Source organism: Planococcus citri, chromosome 1 (assembly GCF_950023065.1).
Source record: "Planococcus citri chromosome 1, ihPlaCitr1.1, whole genome shotgun sequence".
In the NCBI taxonomy this organism is placed as follows: domain Eukaryota; kingdom Metazoa; phylum Arthropoda; class Insecta; order Hemiptera; family Pseudococcidae; genus Planococcus; species Planococcus citri.
In genome coordinates this window covers 9,252,843-9,265,850 of record NC_088677.1, presented here as the reverse complement: position 1 = coordinate 9,265,850, position 13,008 = coordinate 9,252,843, and the positions used below count along the sequence as shown (strand labels likewise).

The window sequence follows — 13,008 nt, the reverse complement described above, 5'->3', positions numbered from 1 at the left end:
CGGTACTGCACATGTGCAAGTCAATGGGCAAAATACTCATCTGAAAAAAGTTACGAGAGCTCAAAGTTGTAAAACTCAGAAAACTCTTTTGAAAACGCGGTTTTTTTATGTTTTTTTGTAGTTAAATATAATTTTACTCGAAATTTTGATCGAGGACATAGGTTTTTGAGGTAAGGAAAATGATCTACGTTGAATTCTCTACAAGATGGAATTTATTTGAAAATCATCCGCCCCATAGAAAAAAAGTTACGAGAGCTTAAAGTTGTAAAACTACTGAAAAAACTGTTTTTTCGTATTTTTTTTTTACAACTTTGAGCTTTTGTAACTTTTTTTCTATGGGGTGGATGATTATCAAATAATCTCCATCTTGTAGAGAATTTAACGTAGATCATTTTCCTTACCTCAAAAACCTATATCCTCGATCAAAATTTTGAATAAATTGCATTTAAACACAAAATTAACAATTCTTTTCCAAGGGTTTTACAACTTTGAGCTTTCATAACTTTGTTTCTATCGCTCGGACAATCTTTAAACTTATTTCATCTTGTAGAGAATTTAAGGTAGATTATTTTTCTTATCTTAAACACCTATGTTCTTGATCAAAATTTCGAGTAAATTCTATTTAAGGGTAATTCTCAAAAAAAAGGTCAATTTTGATGTGCATAATTTTGAAAAATAAAAATCATTTTTTTGGAAAATTTCAAGTGGGAATCATTTGTATAGGTGTCCCAGATCCCTGTTCTAGTGTTGGCCTCAATTCGATCCCCCCACTGTGGACCCCTGGCCCCCCTAAAACAGCGATAATTAGGATTTGACCCTCATCGATGCGTAATATGTCGACTGATATGTTTTCGAGGTCGTAGAATTCGAATCTGGAGTTATTTTTCATTTAGAGATGGAGGGTGAGGCGTGGGGAGGGGGAAATGTCAAATTTTGCTTATATTATCGTGTAATATGTCGATTCATGTTTTTCAGGCCGCAAAGTTCGAATCTGGACTTATTTTTTGGTAGGGGTAGAGGTGAGGTGTGGGGAGGGAGAAAATGTCGAATTTCGCATGTATTATCAGGTAATATGTCGATTAGCGCGAAAAAAGCACAGCTGTCTGAAATTTGGCCAAGTCGAAGGACAAATGGGCGCTGGACAAGCCGAAGGACAATCTCAACGTTTTTTTGTTTCTAGCCTTACCTACTGGACATTATTCGAGTTTGAACACGTAATAAATGCGTACTTATCATGTAGAATAACTTCCCTTTCTTAATTATCGTTTTTGGCGGGTTCATCGGGGTAAATAAAAAGGCAAGCCGAAGGACACCGATTTTGCGAAATATCATATTTTCAGAGACAAGTAGGATCAGAACGAGCCATTGCGTAGGTTTTGAAAATAACATTGCGGGATAACATTTTTATGAGGACAGTGAACCAGTGCAGCCACTCGCCAGAAAAAAATGTTGGATTGGGAAGCTACCAAAAATAATTGAAAATTGCTCTAAAATTTGCGCAAAAAGTGTGTGACAGTTTTCAAATGTGAAATGTGAGCTTCCTATGGACTTATTCCAATTGCAGTTTGCACAATAATGGACCTTCGTGTTCTATGATAATGAGTATGTGTCAATTTTTCCCCAAAAAAATGAAGTTCATGACGCTTTATAACATTCATTTTCAAAAACATGGCGTGTGACAGCCAAGTCGAAAGACATTTGGGGTACAAAATCGAATGTACACCAATGAAAGGAGGGGCTAAAAATCTCAATACCATATGTGAAATGTGTGGGGGATGATCCTTGAATGGACCAAAAAATAAATAAAAAATTTCATGCTAAAACCTTTGAGAAATTTGCCATATACACGATTTTTACCTTTTTTGGAGAATTACCCGCCCCCTCTCCCCTCCTATGCATAGAAAAATTCTGAAAATTGCACGGTAAGTTCGTCTTAGCATATACTAGAACGTACCATCACCACCTTGGGTTCACCCTTCTTTGTATTGTTCAAAAAAAAAATGTTTCCCTCGAAAACGGTCATTTTTCCACGTAAAACACCCCCCTCTCGCCTTCTATGCATAGAAAAATTCTGAAAATTGCACGGTAAGTTCGTCTTAGCATATACTACAACGTACCATCACCACCTCGGGTGCACCCCTGTTTGTATGGTTCAAAAAAAAAATTCCCCTCGAAAACGGCCATTTTTCCACGTAAAACGCCCCCCTCTCCCCTACTATGCATAGAAAAATGCTGAAAATTTTACCACAGGTTCGTCTTAGTATATACTACAACGTACCATCACCACCTTCGGTGCACCCTTCTTTGTATTGTTCAAAAAAAAAATTCCCTCGAAAACGGCTACTTTTCCACCTAAAACACCCCCCTCCCCCTCCTGTACAAGAAAAGTTCTCCAAAGGTTATTGGGTATGTGTCAGTTGACGGTCTTGTACTGCGATGTGCTCACAAACCACAAATTGTGAGCACATCGCAGTGAGTCACAATACGATTCCTGTAACTTTCCTGCATACTTGCACAGTGTAAATTCGCCTTCCGATTTACCAAGGCGAAGATTATCTTGCAAGGTAACTTCAGGCACATGTTTTCAACTAGAATGTTTATCAGCTAAAGTACGATATCTGCGTTGTATTGTAGGTAGCTCGCAAGTTTAGGTAGGTATCAATCGTCAGTAATGTCAGTATTATATACTGTGGCGAAACATGGAGCCAGTGATTTTAAATTTTCGAGACATGGGGTACCATACTTTTGAAAATTCATGTTTGGGATCAAATTCCTAAAACTATTAACGAAGACTTCGAATTTGTCAGAACGGATCGCGAAAAAAATATCGATGGATTTTGACGAAATTTTAGCGAAGACCTTCATTTCGAGTTGAAAGTCACCAAAAAAAATTATTAGCCGAGGAGGTGTCATTATGGAAGGGAGGATATGATATGAATCCATCAAAAATGCTCAAAAATACATTTTTCACGAAACGTTTTGAATTGTTTGCAAAATTTTAACCCATTTGCGTCGGTTACCTACTATATTGTTCTTACTTTTTCTTCATAAATTCCGAAAATCGTGCCCTAATTTTGAGCTGAGAATAAATTCAAAATGTTCGAATACATTTTGGGCAAAATCTTTACTCGAAATTGTTCCGAAGTCCATCAACATTTCTTTTGTCGAAATTTATTCGAATTCCTCGCGAAATTTTTAAACCGGTTTTGATAAGTCGTATGACACTTTTTCGAAACTCTTGATGTTGTATTTTTTATCACCAGCTCGGGTATCAATAGTCAGTTGGCATTTCTCTAGCCGATTCGAACTTGGAGCTTACAAAATTAGAAGAAGAAAAAAAATCAAAATTCGAGATTGAGGGCATTTTGCCTATCTTAATGGGGATGGGTGGGGCGAGGGGGCTACCATTTGAAAAGTTGGTACAACGATAAACCAACTTGAAATTTTAGTTTTGTACGAGTAGACTTTACAGTATAATTAATTTATGAATCGGATGAAAAAGTCGAAGCACTGTTTTAATGTACATACTTGTGTTATTTTTTTCTGTCCTTATAATAGGTAAGTTCTGGAACCAGTTTTGAGTTTTGGATTTTTCAGAATAATATGGAAAAGTATGGGTAGAGGTAACGACATCGAAAATCAAATAAGTAACTACATCTGAATGACTTTCAAAAGATTAAACGAGTCATGAACCCTCATCAGCATCTCTTCAGAGACTGTGAAAGGATTTTTCAGCAATTTCTATTTCAAAAATTATTATTCTAGTGACGATGACGTAATTACAAAAAAGGTTCTGTGTTTTTTTCGATAGGTAATTCGCTTGTACCTATCTGCATTCATTTAGGGTGGAGGAGAGATGAAATGAGATTTTAAAAAGTTGAAGTTTTCAGCATAAAGACTTTCAAAAAAAGATTCCCAGAATCAAAATTTCAATTTTATTTTGATTTTAATTCACGTTCGCGAAATAATGGAAGCATGATATTGAAAAATGAATAAAACTGAAGACTAATGCGATGCTAAGTGATGTATTGTGGATGCTATTGACTTACAAACTAACGTATACCTAAATTAATTCCGAAATAGGGATACAATTGCCTTAAAATAAATTAAAATATTCGTTACAATTAAATGATTATTAGAAATTATGATGCGATGCAACATTCCATTGGAAAAATTATATACAGCGGTGAAAAATCAAATCGAAGAATTCAGCGTTGCCATATTATTCATCCGTGAACGATTCTCATTCAGTCTTGCCTGTTACGAAAATATACAATATCAAAATATGAAGTAATTATTATAGGTAAGATAAACGAACCGCTGAATGTGGAATGCTGGTTAATTTCCATGGAAATGAGCGCAATGTTGAGTTTATAAAATGTGGTGAAATATTTACTCTCTACTCGAAGTTAATGTTGAAGCATTTTCGATTCGAATTTTCATTTAGGTTAAATTATGATTTTTGAACGCATAAGCTGCATGTATGTTTTTCACCCATAAGATTTAAAGGTGGGAAAGAGGGGAGAGGTACTGATCAAATTGCCATCCGTACAGTTGTCATGAGCCGATCGAGTCAACATTTGGTAAGAAAATAAAGGATAAAAAAAATACCAAAGAAATTCAAATTGAAGTCGGAGCAATTCAGTTACAATTCTCACATTCTTTTCAAACACGTTTCCATAATGCTTGGTGAAAAAAATCAGATGATAAGAGAAACACAACAGGAACAATACAAAAGGTTTGTGGCAAACATGGAGAGGGATACATATAAACTGAAACCAAAAGACGTGTACAAAGTAATCAAAATAATATTGGAAGATGAGGTACACAGAGCCAACATTGCCCCACCAGGCTGTGAAAAAAATGGTCAAATACTATGCAAACCTATGGAGTGATCCCAACAATGAAATTGAAGTGGCAAACCATGAGGAGAACATGGTATGATCCACTCTCTTGGGAAGAGCTAGATGGAGCCTTGAAAAGCTCCAGAAATGGAGAAGCCCCAGGCAGTGATAAATTACCAACAGACTTATTCAAGAACGCCACAATAACCATTAAGAAGAGACTGCTAGCTTTCTACAATAAAATACTATCAGGTGCGACCATACCAGAAGACTTCCGCACTGCAATAATTGTAATACCCATCTTCAAAAAAGGAGACCAAAATGACCCAGGAAACTACCGTGGAATTAGCCTACTAAATGCTGCTTACAAAATACTTGCAAAGATGCTAGCCAGAAGAATCGAGAGCCATGCGGAGCCAATAATATTGGAATGCCAAAATGGATTTTGAAAGGGAAGATCATGCATAGATGGAGTATATGCAACAAAACTGCTGATGGAGAACAGATGAGAATCTTTGACTATATAATACTGGACTGCTAGCACCTAGTTAAATAACACGTGAATTTGATAACGTGGTGAGGCGAACATAGATAGCGTTTATATGGCGTTATAAGGCTCTGTTCGCACCTAACAAATGCGAATTCCACTGAAGTGCGGTGAGAGAGGGTGTGGACAGAGCCTTATAGAACGGACATGTTGGGATCATCAATTTTACTTTGGCTAGCAGTCCAGTATTATATAGGGTGGTTGCGGGTTAGATGCCGGTGCGGGTTAGATGCCGGTGTGGTCACCAATTGCTCCCTATCAACTCTTTCTGAAAACTGATTAGCACAGATTATACCTTAAGGTGAACACAGTTTGTGTTAAAGTTTTGATCTGTGACGGTTATTGTTAACCTGGTTTGATATGCGAATGAAAAAATTTATGTAGCTAAAACCAGTGATACTTTTTTCACGTAATTTTTGAAACGCATTTTTTCTCCAGAAAAAGTGTTTCAAAACTGCATGTAAGTATCTCATGCATAAGTATATACCTTGAACTAACATATTCAAGCAAATTTACAAACATTTGTTTCAATTCTGGTATGAAAATTGACCTTGCAATCTGACCCATCATTTCGGGATAAATGCCGGTTTTTGTGATCGGGATAGATGCCGCATAGTAATTAAATGGGAGTGAGGAAGGTGAAATTTTTTTTTGTTAATACTGCGGCAAAAAGTCCAAAAATGATCGTTTTTTAAATATTTTCAACTGGTGTGGTCAATTTTTGGAATTACATTCATTTTAACACATATTGTCAATTCTCAAAAACACCTTTTTTATTTTTTGATTAATTAAACTTCCATTGTGAATTTTTGATGTTCATTTTATTTATTGTGCATGAAATAAAAGAATTTCATCGAATTCAATCTTCCAGCAGCCTTTTTTGGGGGGGTTTTGGGTAGTGGCATCTATCCCTCACCAAATCGGCATCTAACCCGCACTGGGGGATAGATGCCAGTAGGTGCGGGTTAGATGCCGGTCAAAAAGTGACCTTGTTTTTTTTTTCAAATTGCAAAAAAACTACTGGATAAAAAAAATTACGCTTGTAGTATAATATAGAGGAATAATTGCTCTACCGATTCGCGCAAATTTGAAATCATTTCGATGAAAATTATGGCAGTGAGGCTCAAAAAACCGCAACACACCGGCATCTAACCCCCGACTATGGGCATCTAACCCGCAACCACCCTAGTCAAAGATGAGAATATAACTTAGAGACCCACATGTGCTTTGTTGATCTAGAGAAGGCGTATGATCGAGTACAAAGGAAGAAGTTGTTTGAAATCCTGAGGAAAATCGAAGTGAATGAACAAATAGTATGTCTACTTGAAGAAATATACACAGATAATGTAATGAGAGTAAGATCTGGAAACATGTTGGGAAGCAAAGAAGATAGGAAGAGGAGTAAGACTGGGATGCCCAATGTCATGTAGTCTGTTCAACATCTACTTTGATGACATGATTAAAGAATGGCTGAAAACCAAGCCAAAAGGGCTAGACATCAACGACACCCATGTCAATACCCTGCTGTTTGCTGTATTGCTGATGATCAGGTGGCCTTTGCTGACAACAAAGATGACTTGCAGAGAGCAATGTACAACCTTCAGAAAGTAGCTGATAAGTACGGAATGAGAATCTTGTTGTCAAAAACAAAGGTGATGCCCTTCGATGGGAAAGAGCCAATATGCAGTAAAATTGTTTTAAATGGACTGCCAGTGGAACAAGTTAAAAGCTTTAAATATCTCAGATGTGAGCTGTCATATGAAAGAGAAGTTGACGCACAACTTAAGATCAGAAAATTCCTGAGAGTAAGCGGAGCTATAAACTGAGCCATACCTCCAAGAAAAGTCAGAGCCGAAACTCGAATAAGAATCTACAATACGCTGGCAAGACCAATGCTGCTGTATGGAAGTGAAACATGGACAATGAGAAAGGATATAAAAAGCAGAGCAACCTCAGCGGAAATGAGATTCATGCGAGCCACAGCAGGATATACTAGACAAGATAGGAAAAGGAACGAAGACATCCTGATTCCTGAAGGAGCTAGGAGCAGAGCCAATCATTAGACGAGTGAAAGATTACAGAAAGAAATGGAAAAAACACGTTGACAGAATGCCTGATGAACGGTCCCCTCGAAAAGTCAGAGAGTACACTCCAACTGGTAGGAGGAGTAGAGGAAGACTGAAGAAAAGACTTGATGATACATCAGCGAGCAATTCTTCTACATTTTCCCAGATCGGCTGAACAGCTCACCCGGTCAAAGTTCAATGATGATGATGATCATTTTATTATTTATTTACAAGGTACATACACACATATAATTGCACATTTTTTTCGGGTCAGAATTAAAAATGAACAGCGAAAGAAAAATGATAGGAAAAATATAAACTTACAAAGATTGATTTTAAGAATGGAAAAAGCAGCATTTTTTAGATAAATTCTGACAAACGTTGGGACTTTTTTTACAACTTTTGCAAAAGCTGTACTTTCAGACTGTTTTTTTGGGTAACAAGTTTTTATTGATCATTTTGACACAAAACAAAATTTTTTGGATAAATTGTCGAGAAACAAGTCTTTGCTTACAATATTTCGTAAAAAAAATAATAATGTAGAACTCGCTGACAATTTTGACAAAAACCTGGAGTTTTTTTTTTACAATAATGATTTATTTTGCCAAAAAACAGGTTTTTTTTGATAAAAACAAATAAAAAAATTTTTTGACAATGATTTGAAAAAAAACAGTGCTTTTCAGGATGATTTGGACTAAAGCAATGATTTTTGCTAAGTTTGGCAACAGGATTTTTTGAACATTTTACTAAAGTTAGGAGTTTTTTTTATAATTTTGATTTTGACATTAAGAAAGCAACTTCTTTACAATTTTGACAAATAAATGAGATTTTTTTTGACAATTTAGGCAAAAAACATATGTAACAAGGACTTCTTCAGATAATATTGGCAAAACCAGTTTCTTTTCGAAATTTTGGCCAACTAACAAGTCGTTTTCAGAGGGTGTTAAAATTGGAGTGTAGAGTAAATTTCAGCTTTCCATCTCCATTTGATGAAATTTTGTGAAAAATTAAAGTTTCAAAAATCATCTGGAGGCTGCAGGAATTTTCAAAAAGTCGCTGGAGCATCCAAAACGACTTGAAATCCACCTGCAGTACTTCGTAGCGTATTTAAATTAGTTTTTAGAATAAATTTTAGCTTTACAACTCCAATTTGATGGAATTTTGTGGGAATTTCGAGTTTCAAAAATCTGTTGGAGGCTCCAGAACTGCTCAAAACTGGTTGAAACTGTTTCCAATCGATTTGGCATGTCGAAAATAGGGTATATCCCAAATTTCAGCTTTCTTGGTCAATTTGGTAAAATTTTGATTTTTTTCCCTCATTTTTGGCCTAAATTCGATTTTCAAAAATTCACTAAAAAATCGAAAACCCCACTATAGCACTTGAAATTTTGACAGGTGATAAATTTTTGCATGATCTTTTTTTGTGGCTTGATGATTTTCATGAAAAATTTTTCAAAAGTGTTCATTTCCAAGAGTTTTAGTTTTTTGCAAAAAAATCAAAAACTAAGCATCCTAGAAAAAAACTAACGACATCATGTCGATTGGAAATTTGATTCTCTACAACTTTGTCACCATGAAATTTTTTTTGGACGCTTCCTTTCACCTCCAGATCGATTTCAATGAAACTCCGTTTGCAAATTTTTCAAAAGTTGATCTTTAAAAGTTTTAGACCCTTGGTTTTTTGACAAAATAATGGTCAAATAAGAACATGAATCCTGAATTCGGTTTCTACGGGTCATGTCACCCCCATCTAGACACTTTTCGAGATAATTTTGGGTGAAATTTGAAACATTCAGCATACCCGACTCAAAGTGTTATTTTTGGTTGCAGGGAGTCATGCAAACCCCAAAAATGCAAAAACATCAAAATCGATTTTTTTTGAGATGTGACCTTATAACTCCCGAGGTGCGACATCTGCGAGTAGGTTCGATGTGATGTGATCGTGAAGAACGAATAACATTCAAATGGTAACGAACGATTCTCCCGACTCAAAGTGTTATTTTTGGTTGCAGGGAGTCATGCAAACCCCAAAAATGCAAAAACATCAAAATCGATTTTTTTTGAGATGTGACCTTATAACTCCCGAGGTGCGACATCTGCGACTAGGTTCGATGTGATGTGATCGTGAAGAACGAATAACATTCAAATGGTAACGAACGATTCTAGCCTGCATTGAAGCAGGAGGTGCTCAATTTGAGCATCTTTTATGATCGTTTATTTCTTTTTTACCTTTGTTATAATTTTTTTAAAATTTTAGATTAAGATTTTAAATTTTTGGCAAATTGCCAAATGGGAATAGAAAAGTAAAAAAATTGAATTTTTCGAAAGTTCATTTCAAAATTCCTAATTGCTAGAATGTCATTAGTTTTTTTCTAGGATGCTTGGTTTTTGATTTTTGTCTAAAAACTAAGAGTCTAAAATTTTTTGAGATGAACTTTTGAAAAATTTGCAAGGTGACTTTCATTAAAATTGATCTGGAGGTGAAAGGAAGCGTCCAAAAAAAATTTCATGGTGACAAAGTTGTAGAGAATCAAATTTCCAATCGACTTAATGTCCTTAGTTTTTTTCTAGGATGCTTAGTTTTGAATTTTTTTACAAAAAATTTGCAAGCCAAGCTTCATTAAAATTGATCTGGAGATGAAAAAAAGCATCCTACGAAAAAATTACATCGAGGAAAATTGTAGAGAATTGAATTTCCAATTGACTTGATGTCGTTAGTTTTTTTCTAGGATGCTTAGTTTTTGATTTTTTTGCAAAAAACTAAAATTTCAGAAAAATTTGCTAACTGAGCTTCATTAAAATTGATCTGGAGGCGAAAGGAAGCGTCCAAAAAGAATTTCATGAAAACAAAGTGGTAGAGAATTAAATTTCCAATCGACGTAATGTCGTTAGTTTTTTTCTAGGATGCTTGATTTTTGATTTTTTTAAAGAAAAACTAAAACTCTTAGAAATGAACACTTGAAAATTTTTTCATGAAAATCATCAAGCCACAAAAATTGATCTGGAGGCGAAAGGAAGCAACCAAAAAAATTTCGTGAAAACAAAATTGTAGAGAATTAAATTTCGAATCGACATGATGTCGTTAGTTTTTTTCTAGGATGCTTAGTTTTTGATTTTTCAAAGAAAAACTAAAACGTGAAAATCGGGATACTGACTTTTGGGCCACTCTGTATGTGTAAGCACATTCACGCTTGTGTGCAAAAACATGACAAGATCAATCGAGAATTGGCCAATGACGAAAATTGTAACTCCTTTCCTTATCCGTAGTACCTACCTACCAACAGTGTAACAGAAAATAGCAACCCGAATGTAAAAAAAGAAAGTATCGACATCGTCAGGAAACTACTAGATTGAGGGACAGTAGTTTTAATGAAAGAGGAAAATTCAGAAAAACGTTCGAATCCTGTCAACATGAACAGGAAAATAGAAAAGCAGACGTAAGTATTATTTTAAAAAAGAAAAGAAGAAAAAACGTATGCGCCTCAGTTTATCAGGAGATTCTGAAAACATCATCTTGGAGCCACTTCATAGAGCAGAGCATGGTGACACAGCAGAAGCTTTAAACATTATCGACTTCGAAGACAGTGAACATTGTTATGATGTTAAAAAAAGGTAATTGACATATTGTATAAAAATCAGAAGGTGTAAAGATTAATTTGGGAGCAAAATAGCCAAATTGTGGCTTATTCTCGATCTATGTACCTACTAGTATTTTACGAGTTGATTCGAATTTTTCAAATTTGCGCGCCCTCTGAATGCAAATTTGGTCATTTCGAGTCTTCCTGAAGCCCCTCCCCGCTCTCTGCGCGATTTTCGATTTTTCCAGAATTTGCAAACATTTCTCCGGAGTGCGTGAAAATTAATTTGGAACGTTGAAAACCGAATTGTGGATTATTCCGAACATTTGTGCAGGAGGACACCTCGAGTAGGAATGTTTTTTTGACCAGAACACGTCTGGAAATGGGGGTAAAATGAGGATATGAAAGCTTCAAGTAGGTCGAGATAAGGCCGCAGCTCGATTTTTAGCTACCACAAAATTTTGAGCCGAAGACAATTTGGTCCTCGTGTTTACTGTACTACTGTCCTGAAAGGAGTTGTCTGAGCAGGAGTATATTTTTTGGAGCATGCCTCGAGTTATACATATAACAACGCTTTGAAACAACATTACGCGAATCAGATTTCGAAATCGATAGCATTATGAATATTGTAGAGTCGTCCTGCATTGAAAAATACTTACGCGTCGTCGTTAAGGCGTGCTTCTTCATCTTTGACTGCTTTCACTCCGCCGGGCACGCCCGGGGCAGTGACATATGTGACTGCGAGAAGACCTAACGCAGCCAAGAGAAGAAACTTTTTCAAGTAATTGAAGATGAGCATTTTTATATACGATGTCGAGTTTTTCGAATGACTTCGAATTCAACGTGCTTATTACAGCAATAGGTATACCTATGTACGAATTAAAAAACCGAGTTCCAACTACAACGAGGTACCGATTTCGAATGATGTTTTGTACATACGAATTTATTTCCTTATGTAATAAAAAATTCATTGGAATTCGCGCAGCCCTAGGCATATATTTGCGTTAACTGTCGTAGTTTTTCGCGAAGATGTTGACGAGCATTGATTTATTTGATTTCCAATGGCGAAGAAGGTAAACAAAGCTACACGACGATGACTCATCGAGATGTCGATTCGATACAATACGTTTACCTGAATCCTTAGTCACTGAAGGTGGCAAGTGTTTTTTGTTTGTTTTATACCGATGTACGCGTATGCGGTTTATTTTCGAATCGATTTTTATTGATTTTTTTAGTGGCGAAAACATGTTCTTACGTAGGTACATAAATTTCAACTATAGAATGTTTATCAGCTAAAGTGATATCTGCGTTGTATTGTAGGTAGCTCATAAGTTTAGGTAGGTATCAATCGTCAGTATTATATACTGTGGCGAAACATGGAGCCAGTGATTTTAAATTTTCGAGACATGGGGTACCATACTTTTGAAAATTCATTTTTGGGTTCAAATTACTAAAACTATTAACGAAGACTTCGAATTTGTCAGAACGGATCGCGAAAAAAATATCGATGGATTTTGACGAAATTGTAGCGAAGACCTTCATTTCGAGTTGAAAGTCGCCAAAAAAAATTATTAGCCGAGGAGGTGTACTTATGGAAGGGAGGATATGATATGAATCCTTCAAAAATGCTCAAAAATACATTTTTCACGAAACGTTTTGAATTGTTTGCAAAATTTTAACCCATTTGCGTCGGTTACCTACTATATTGTTCTTACTTTTTCTTCATAAATTCCGAAAATCGTGCCCTAATTTTGAGCTGAGAATAAATTCAAAATGTTCGAATACATTTTGGGCAAAATCTTTACTCGAAATTGTTCCGAAGTCCATCAACATTTCTTTTGTCGAAATTTATTCGAATTCCTCGCGAAATTTTTAAACCGGTTTTGATAAGTCGTATGACACTTTTTCGAAACTCTTGATGTTGTATTTTTTATCACCAGCTCGGGTATCAATAGTCAGTTGGCATTTCTCTA

General features: G+C 35.7%; 1 long non-coding RNA gene across 1 annotated transcript; it reads right to left on the bottom strand.

Annotated features, from left to right (window-relative positions):
• Positions 1-4,009: 4,009 nt before the first annotated feature.
• Positions 4,010-12,064, bottom strand: LOC135846947 (uncharacterized). The gene is made up of 2 exons (XR_010559049.1): positions 11,695-12,064; positions 4,010-4,257 (listed from the first exon to the last, which is right to left on the bottom strand). It is a non-coding gene; the product is annotated as an uncharacterized LOC135846947 (long non-coding RNA).
• Between the last annotated feature and the right edge of the window lie 944 nt (positions 12,065-13,008).